General features: G+C 33.2%; 1 long non-coding RNA gene across 1 annotated transcript; it reads left to right on the forward strand.

Annotated features, from left to right (window-relative positions):
* The first annotated feature begins 1,133 nt into the window (after positions 1-1,133).
* LOC145684907 (uncharacterized) lies at positions 1,134-9,740 on the forward strand. The gene is made up of 3 exons (XR_014131427.1): positions 1,134-1,181; positions 8,385-8,436; positions 9,557-9,740. It is a non-coding gene; the product is annotated as an uncharacterized LOC145684907 (long non-coding RNA).
* Positions 9,741-9,875: the final 135 nt, after the last annotated feature.

A 9,875-nucleotide genomic window follows, 5' to 3' on the forward strand; every position in this document is an offset into this window, starting at 1 on the left:
TTAAAATTAACCCTTTTATTTGTGTTATAATGTGTTTGTTAAAATTATCCCTTTTAGGTGTGTTATAATGTGTTTGTTAAAATTATCCCTTTTAGGTGTGTTATAATGTGTTTGTTAAAATTATCCCTTTTAGGTGTGTTATAATCTGTTTGTTAAAATTATCCCTTTTAGGTGTGTTATAATGTGTTTGTTAAAATTATCCCTTTTAGGTGTGTTATAATGTGTTTGTTAAAATTGCCCTCATGATGGTGAATGACTCATGAACCTAAAGTTTTAAGTGAAATCCTAACTTCTGCTGGGAATCTAATTCGGGACTTCCGCTGCAAAGATGTATGCACTAATCATATATCCACAAGGGCCATTGTAATGCGTTAAAAATTTTAGCACTCTCTCAGCCGGGTATCGAAACTTAGACCACGTGTACCAAATACCAAATAGTCACTAGAGACCATTATTTATTTATTTATTTATTTATTTACGAACATAATTCCAGATACAGCTGAGCGGCAGTTTACATTGGAATATCTAACAATTTAAAAGATAAAACATAATGCAATAATAATAATAATAATAATAATAATAATAATAATAATAATAATAATTATTATTATTATTATTATTATTATTATTATTATTATTATTATTATTATTATTATTATTATTATTATTATTATTACCTTTCAAATTACGTATCACTTAATAAAATTAAAGTACAATCACCTTAAGTGTAAAACTCAAAAGCAAAGGATAAGTTTTTTTTTTTGCTTTATTTGTAGCATAACCTTTTCATTCGTAATACATTATGTAATATTTTTACTTTGAGGCGTGTATGTGCAAACCATAAATTAAATGCACCGTGCAATTATGTGTGTTTCTCTCTTAAATGTTAGACATCGGTGCGTTTCAAAACGACTCATCCATATATCCACTTCCCTAGTGTGATATGCATGAATAAATGCTACGGTTATTTCAGAAGAAGCCTGGTGAAAATTATAAAGGAAAACAGACGAAAATTTTCTTCATTAATTCTCATTCCAATAGATTGTGAAATCTGCAATGAAGGAAATACCTTTGTAAAAATTTACTTATAAAACCGAATGCTTAACGGAGATTTTGTACTTCTTCATTAAATTCGAAGAAAAGAAACTCATTTCTGCAAAATCATGTATTCCTCAACGTTTGTAAGTATACTATATGTTATATTGTTTTCTCTGATGTAGTTCGTTTTGTAATTAGACTTCAAAACTGTAGAGAAATGTTAAACATCGTCTGTATCCGTTCGTCTATCCCACTATGGAAGGGTTATTAAGCAAAAATGGTAACAAATAGCAAAAAGAAAGTTTTTCAGTTTTCGAACCAATTCAATGTCCCTAGAATTACATTCTCTCTTTGTCATTAACCCTCTAGTTAAACTGGATGTGTGGCTCAGTGGTAGAGCGTTCACCTCTGGTGCATGAGGTCCCTAGTTCGATCCCAGCTCACGCCAAGTGAACGTTGTGATCTAGAAACACCTCGTGCGTGTGTTTTCTCGGAGTTCTCCCATTTTATTTATTCCAACATTCCATTCATTTTTCATCACCGTCTGCTTTAGCCAAGACGGCAATGAGGTGCTACGCAAAACTATAAAAATTTCATTTCAGTTCAGTTCAAACTCAGTGGTAGAAATCAACCGGATTCAACGTTTATCCTAATAGAGGAAACCCTGCAATGGACTGCTAGAGGCGATTTATTTTTCGAGAATAAATTACCTCTGCATCATTATCTCCTTATTAAAGCTTGAGAGAAATAAATTTACTACTACTTCTGATTTCAGCATTTATTCGCATAGAGCAAAAACGATAACAGATAACAAGAAGGATATTTTTGATGCGAGAGAATAGTTTTTATCTTCTAATTTATCTTTCTACTGGGGAGCACGGTTGCTCACTGATAGAGCGCTTGCCTCTGCTGCGTGGGGTCCCTGGTTCGATCCCAGTTCAAGTAAGCTTGTGGTGGACAACATCGTGTCTCTGGGATTTCTCAGGATAGTCCCGTTCCCTCCCGCATTCTTATTCTTCTATCATCTATCACTTGCCTTAATCATCGTCTCCATTAGCCTAATAAGCGTAATTTCATTTTTCTTTTCATCTTTTTATTATTATATTGGAACCACAAGTGGTAAAAACTAACTACTACACATTATTTCACTATTTGTTCTCATGGAGCGATTAATAATAGGTGATAAAATGAATTTTTGATGTGAATTTAGAATCACAATAGTAGATTTCATCTTGGCACTTATTCCTCTACGAAACTGTAAATAGTGAAAACTAGTAGGCTACAACTATCAGTTTTATTATTGACTTTTACAGACTAAGAACGAAAAGAGACAGCAAGAAACTCTTTTATAAATTAATTCAGCATCCGAAGAGGAAAATGAAATGAAATTGAGTTTTGGCATTTGAGTTTTACGTCCCACATTTATGCCGGTTAGGCTAAAGGAGACGATGATGATGAGTAATGAATGAAATGAATAAAGTGGGATGAAACGAGAGAACCCCTAGAAAACTCACGCACACGGTGTTTGTCCAGCACAAAGTTCACTTGGCGGGGGCTGGGATCTAACACGGGACCCCAACCACCAGAGGTGAACGCTCTACCACTGAGCCACCGCGGCCCCTGCATCCGAAGAGGAGATTTTATCTTCCACCGTATTCTTTAATAGTAACAGGAAGTTACAGATATCCTTTTTCCGGTTACTTTACTAAATTTACTTAGTTTAGAAGTATATTTTAGTTTTGCAATACAAAAACGAACATCGCTTCTTTCTTAATAAAGTTAATACAAACTCTTTAAACTCTTATCCATGGAGTTCAGATGCACCCAAACAAAAATATTTAGACATTACCTTTGCCTCAAAATTGAATAAAAAATGACATATTTACAGAACTAAAGTAACAGTCTTTTATTTTCGAAGGGATTGGTGCGGGTTTAAAGCCAAGGTTCTTGTTAAGTGTGTAATACATTTCTTCATCCATGTCCAGCACAACGCGATAAACTTTACATCAATGTCAGTATCGTTTCTGTTTGTTTGTTTGTTTGTTTTAACAAACCTCCAAAGGTAACAATGTCACACAACATTAAGCACCGTAGCAAACTAGTTTCTTTCATAATGGAATCAATTTTCCATTTATTACATTGGCTGATTTTATCGTTACTCTTTGTCGAGGCGAAGTGATCCTGGTGCATCTCAATATCGGACACTGTCATCTTACTCATTCCTTTTTCGTTTATGACGTCAGCCTTCCGTGTTGTAGAAAAAACGTTTCGTTGCGCTGAGTATCGGGAACATTTTTCTAGAATTTCGTCACTAGTAAGACTATATAGAATCTTTAGGACTATGTAATAATAGTAATAAAGCTATGGAGGGTATCCCTGTTTTAACTGATGGCCTCTTTTCATTTGACAATAGAAATGGTTAAAAGGCCTCATCCTGGCAAAATGAAAATACTGCTAATTTTACGGTAATTATATGTTATCTTCCAATAGATAAAAGATAATCGAAATGTGGAACAAGTGTGCCCTAGACAATATCATTTTACATGAGATACCGTTATCACGACTCACTTATCTGCATTCGGTTTCGAGCCATTTTGAAAATTGGAGTTTATTTTCGCGTTTCTAAACGACTGAAAACGGAAAGCCATTAGGTGACTTGTGATAACGGTACCTCACGCAAAACAATATTGTCTAGGGCGCTCTTGTTCCACATTTCGATAATATTTTATCTATTGGAAGATATCACATAATTACTGTAACATTAGCGGTATTTTAATTTCGCCGGGACGGGATGAGGCCTCTTAAGTCAAAGGCCATTAGGCGACTTTCCACAATTTATGTGGGTGCATCTCAATACAAGGTCGTGTTACATGTTTTTAGGGAAGTTTCGTAATTTTTTGATTGATTTCCTTTTAGTTAAAATATTTTATGAATACTACCATAAAAGGATGTCCTCGATTCTATTCACAATATGTTCCATTTTTTATTTGACTAGTTTGACTAGGCCAGAGACAGGCAAGGAAGGAGGAAATATATTGCTTGGTTGCCTTTGCACAAACACATTTGAAACAAATAATCCTTTTAGGATTTAGAAATTTTAACTTCCATCTCAGTGTTTTAATTGCTTATCATTTTTGTTAATGGAAGGTGAGAAATATTCATCTTATTTTGTTTCTATCAAACTAATATCTTGTGGGTGCAGGAGCCCCGGAGCACGTACGAAGTCGGTTCTCTGTGATGTTTGTTTACTAGCTTTTATTTGTTTTATGTCGTTATTGTTATTATTCTTTCAGTTGCTCATCTTGCTATTTTACATCTTTTTACTAGCTCTCTTAGGCTATTATGAGCTGTATTTTAATTGGACGGTGTTATGCATCAATTGACCAAGCGCCAAAACATGATTCTGAGGTATTGAAGGAAACCCAAACATATTACCATTATGATCCATTTCTTTGCGCCTGGTTGAGTAGCTTTCCCTCAACGTTTAAGCAAGTAGAGGGCTTCAAATTATGTACATTGTCTCCTACTCACAGATGTAAATATCTCGAAAATCGAAAAATGGCGCTTGGTCAATTGATGCATAACACCGTCTAATTTATTTTATAGATTTCATTGTATTACATGTATTTCGTTCTCCTAGTGGGACTTAACAAATGCACTGTTATGTTATTACGCCCAATACTCCGGACGAAAAAAGCAATAGGGTATAGCTATCTCTTTGTGTGTGTGTGTGTGTGTGTGTGTGTGTGTGTGTGTGTGTGTGTGTGCAATACCTGGTTAAGGCTCTTATCTCAACAGAATTCAATTCTCTAATATCTTCACGGTAACAGTGGCTTTAATGATGGTATACTCTGGAACGAAAGCGTTTTTTCTTTAAGAAGAGAATATCTCGACCAAAGTGATGAGATAAAATAATCTTAGGCCTATGTATTTCAGTGAGCACTTCAGTCATCCATCTATTTTACATCATCTTGAAACGCTATGAATGCGTTATGTTGTCAACAAAAACAACAACAACAACAACAATAGGCACCGAAACTCGCACAAATACTAAGGATTATTGGAGTGCATCCACGCCCTGATATTACGGTATACAACGAAACGAATTCATTGAAATTCTATGCAAAGAAGTTTAGAAAAGGCCAGATTGAATTGCAACCTCGTTTACACTTTATACTTAGAAATAGAACAGGATTTAACATTTTGCGGCCCGTAAGTCAAAAGGTAATTGCCGCCTCTTATTTGACGTACAAAATTTAAATATAATAAAAATAAATTCTGCTGAAGACTGTAAAGAGGATCACACGATATCCATACAAAACAATAAACCAGCGTTTATAATAGGATTAAGAATATCTAAACATTGATGCTTAGATGCGTATCTAATCTGAAACTACTAAACGTTTTGAGAGATCGATATTAGTTATTTTGTTGAAGATTATTACGTGGAATAACGTATGTACGTACTAACATATCAATTTTTGAAGACTTGCTAGCGCAATCTTATTTTTTTTTAATCTTATTTTTTTTACTCATACATTTGTTTTAATACTTGTGTAAATTTTAATGAAATTTGGTACTGTAACAAGGTATTGTGAAGTGCATATAGGCAGAAACGCTTCATGTGGTCGTGTAGGGCACCATGCTCCAGCACAACAGTGTTGCGTACGTTTGTTTCACTAATATTTCGTCATCAATGATTAAAACCAACAGACTTTTTAAAGGAATTAAGTTATTACTTGGAGGGCGTTTATTGAACTTGGAGAGCGTTTATTCATGTATTGTTGAATATTTATCTTTTTATGTGTTGCTTATTAAGATTTTGCCCCTCCTACATCTTTAAGAATATTACGCCCGAGTCTAGTGGGAAATCCGGCCCTGCTGAGAAGAAAATGAATTTCAGGCTCATTCACATGCATACACTGAGAAGACTAATAAAACACAAATTAAATTGCAATGTCTTTTAAGTTCTATACTGAGAAAGCTCAGGAGAAACATATGAATTAGAAGTTAATTTACATTCTATTCTAGAAAGCTAAGGAAACGCGAAATACTGTATATTTGAGGTAATTCACATCTACACACTGACAATACCAATAAAACATAAATTGAATTCCAAGCTCATTCACATTTTATACTGAGAAGGCTCATGAAAAACATGTGAATTAGAAGTTAATTTATATTCTATTCTGAGAAGGTTAAAGAAACACTGAGGAAACTAATAAAATACAAATTGGATTGCAATTTCATTCACATTCATTACTAATGTAAGAACTTTAAGAGAACAGACAATGAATTGCGATGTTCTATATCACTTGTTCACTTAAAAGTAACGAAAAAGAAATAAGTTGGTTGGCTAAGTAGACTATTAAAAAACACTGAGATTGAAAGGACAATCAATAATATCATTTTCCTTGCTAATTAATGGGTGTATACGCAAAACACCTGGCTCAACTTCACCGAAACAACCAACCTGCCAACCCGCTTTATATTTTTCAACTGTACTTCATTTCTGCAATGCATCAATAAGTTTTAATTTATTCGTATGAATGTATGTACGTATATCACCCAAACTCATTGGCCTTGTACTTTTTGCACATTTTTTTCTCTTGAATTGCAAAGTCTTTCTGCGACAAATGCCAATTTTTCAATGATAACATATGCGACGTTGAACTGCAATTAATGAAGAATATAGGATATTTTAGAGATGCAGATAGCTCTTAAATATCTAATGGTGCTCTTTGATTGGAGTTCAAAGAGTACCGTACTAACTAAGAGTAGTAGCTCGTATTTAGTGACAGAGTTCTTTTCCATTTACTTTACTTCGCTTTTAAAATTTACAGAAGGACAGTATATTATAAATACAAAATATAATTTTACAGGTTGTATAAAAGAGATAAAGTGAAATTTATCTTAAAAAATTAACCTTCTCACGCTACTTTCAAATTTAATTACCCTATTTACAAATGTAATATCTCCTCGGCTCAGTTGTAAAGCACTCACCTCTGATACGAAAGGTTCCTGATTCAATCATCAAGTTTGTGATAGAAAAATATGTGGCCGTGAGTTTTTGGGGGTGTTTCATCATCATTCACTTTCATTAATAATCAGCCCCTATTAATTTGAAGAACACTAATATGGGATATAAAATTAGAAATTTCATTTCCAAGGGTTATTGGTTCCGACAAATTAGGTGGTACAGAATAACATCGTATCCTTGTATCTCTTCGATTTTCATCTAATTGTCTTGAAACAGTTTCGTGGTAATTGTTTCATTAATACAAGCAATAGACACAATGAAAACATTAAGTGAAAAATATTTAATATTATACTTTAAAAGTTATTGAGAGTTTTAGGTTAATAGGTATACATTTCATTAAGCACAGTGTACACCATTTTCTTGTTGTATCCATAATAAAAGGCTTTGTAAGATGTGTGTCACTTTTAGTTTTACTTTGATATGTGGAGTGTTATGTATTATTATTGCTGGTGAAGAATACTTTTCTGAGATTTATAAAGATTCGTTTTTTTCTGACTGAAAACTATCCATCACAATTTACCTATGCTCTAAACATATCTGGCTTTTTATTAATGGGATCTAACGATTGATATGTGTGTCAACTCCAGGTAATCCATTTTTTTATGAATTAACTATTACTAACCATTAAACGTCTTTAACCTGTCCGAAGTTGGGATCTGTAACATGGCTATACTATAATGAAGCACTCTTAGAGGCGTAATAAAATGGTGGAAAGTACTTTCTCCCTTAGAGAAACGGTCTTGCCTGGTGGTCTTCGTATTTGTCATGTGAACAGAATTTAAAGTTATAGTATTCTTTAGGGTCCACGTAACATACGACAATGTAAATCATAAAAAAATAACGAATTATGAACTATTTATGTACAAGTGGCGTTCTGAAACTAAAATGAAGATTTCATTTAATAAATTATAAAAATGGAATTTTCATTTTCATTATTCTTATTCCCATTGCTATTCGTGTCCACTAACCAATGTATATGTTGAAGTAAACCATAGTTTATCAAGTATCAGGATTATGATACTTATATTTTTTTAAAAATTTATTTACTTGAAAATAAAACCTATATGTCAATACTTCAATGTATACATTAGTAAATTATACTATTTGAAGCTTTGTATTTAATTTAAACTTCTATAATCAAAGTATATTTATTAAATGGCTTAAATGAAACTCATAATTTGAAGTTTATAATCTAAATTGAAGATAGATACATTAATCACGATATCTTCTTTATATACTTTAATATTTTTTTAAAAAAAATGCAAAAATTATAGTATTTTCACCTATGTTTTTTTTCCTTTCGCAGGTAATGGCTGTATTGGCATTTGTTGCTGCCCTTGTTATCAGCAAAAGTACTGGTAAGTCGATATATCAATCCCTAACTATAGACTTCCAAATAAAGATGAAACGCCACAAAATTCACTTATATTTATTTTGTACCTGACAGTTTATTAATAACAATGTACTGAAAATCTAATAAGTCAGTTACCAAAAAATAGACATTGTATAATGCCCATTATTTTCCTTCCCGAAAAATATGGTTAGTCACCTGCGATTTCTTTTTTTAAGATTATTTGTTTCCATACTTTTTTCGATTGTTCTATTTAACAGTCACAGACATAGGTGCAGACTTGAGAAAATATTGGGGTCCAAAACAATTAATAAATATATCATTATATTCACCCGTTTTCTATAAACTGCTTGATGAAGGCCCCCTTCCCCTAGTTCTCGGTAAGCTGCATCCAAATTCACGACCTAATGCAAATTTGCCTAAAGGCTTTAAAACCAATTCAAGTTTAAAATTTGAGAACTTCATTGCTCGTTTGTGCTCACATTAATCTTCACTTGTCATATCAGTGCTGCCAGAGTCTTGGTTGAAGCTTCAGTGCTCCATTAAACACAGTTTGGAAACTGGCATTTTCTATCGAATAAAATGGCTTTTCCTATATTGAATTGAAAGCACGACGAAGTCTACGACAGAAATTCTTGCTCCTCTTTGTTAATTCTTCCTCGAGTGGATTATATTGGAGGGGGGAGGACCTCACCTATAAATATTGGGGGGACAAATGCGTCTCTCCCCCTCCCCCCAAAGTCGGCGCCTATCGTCAGAGAACACTGTATATCGTCTGCAATCTGCAAAACTCGCTTGATATTGACAAAACCTGGCATGGTGAAAGATTTTGTCAAGATTAGTACTCACTTGTAACATTATGATTTGGAAAGCTCGTGTTGCCTATGTTCTAAATTAATTAGGTACATATAATTAAGATTTACTACAATTGTAAGGAACAATGTTCCCCAACGAGATTATCTTAGTAGTTCTACCCTTGTTTTAATACTCATATAGCAAATTTTAAGAAAAATATTAATATTTGATTAGCATCTAGTACTTCAAAAGATATTAAACCTACTTGTTTTTCTTTACAATATATAATAAATATTCAAAATTTGTTCAATATTATTCCATTTTTTTTTCAGCCGTTCCAATTGGAATCACAGGCGTCAGTAACCAGAACAATAATCTGATTTCCTTATGGAGTGTTCCAGTTGGAATTGGTTACGGAGGTTTTGGTTATGGAGGATACGGACTGGGTGGATTTGGATTCTATGGCTAAATCTACGATCCATGTGACGTTGACGTTGAACTGTAACACTTTCAGAACATTAATATATTGATAATGAATGTTTTCTATGACTTATTATTTATGTTTATTTACTCCTATACTCATTTCCGTCAATTATAATATTTGGTGCTGAACCTTAACGGGTCCCTTCTCAACACTGACATTAATGTAAA

The sequence above is a fragment of the Thermobia domestica genome, chromosome 5 (genome assembly GCF_964235325.1).
Source record: "Thermobia domestica chromosome 5, izTheDome1.hap1.1, whole genome shotgun sequence".
Classification (NCBI taxonomy): Eukaryota; Metazoa; Arthropoda; class Insecta; order Zygentoma; family Lepismatidae; genus Thermobia; species Thermobia domestica.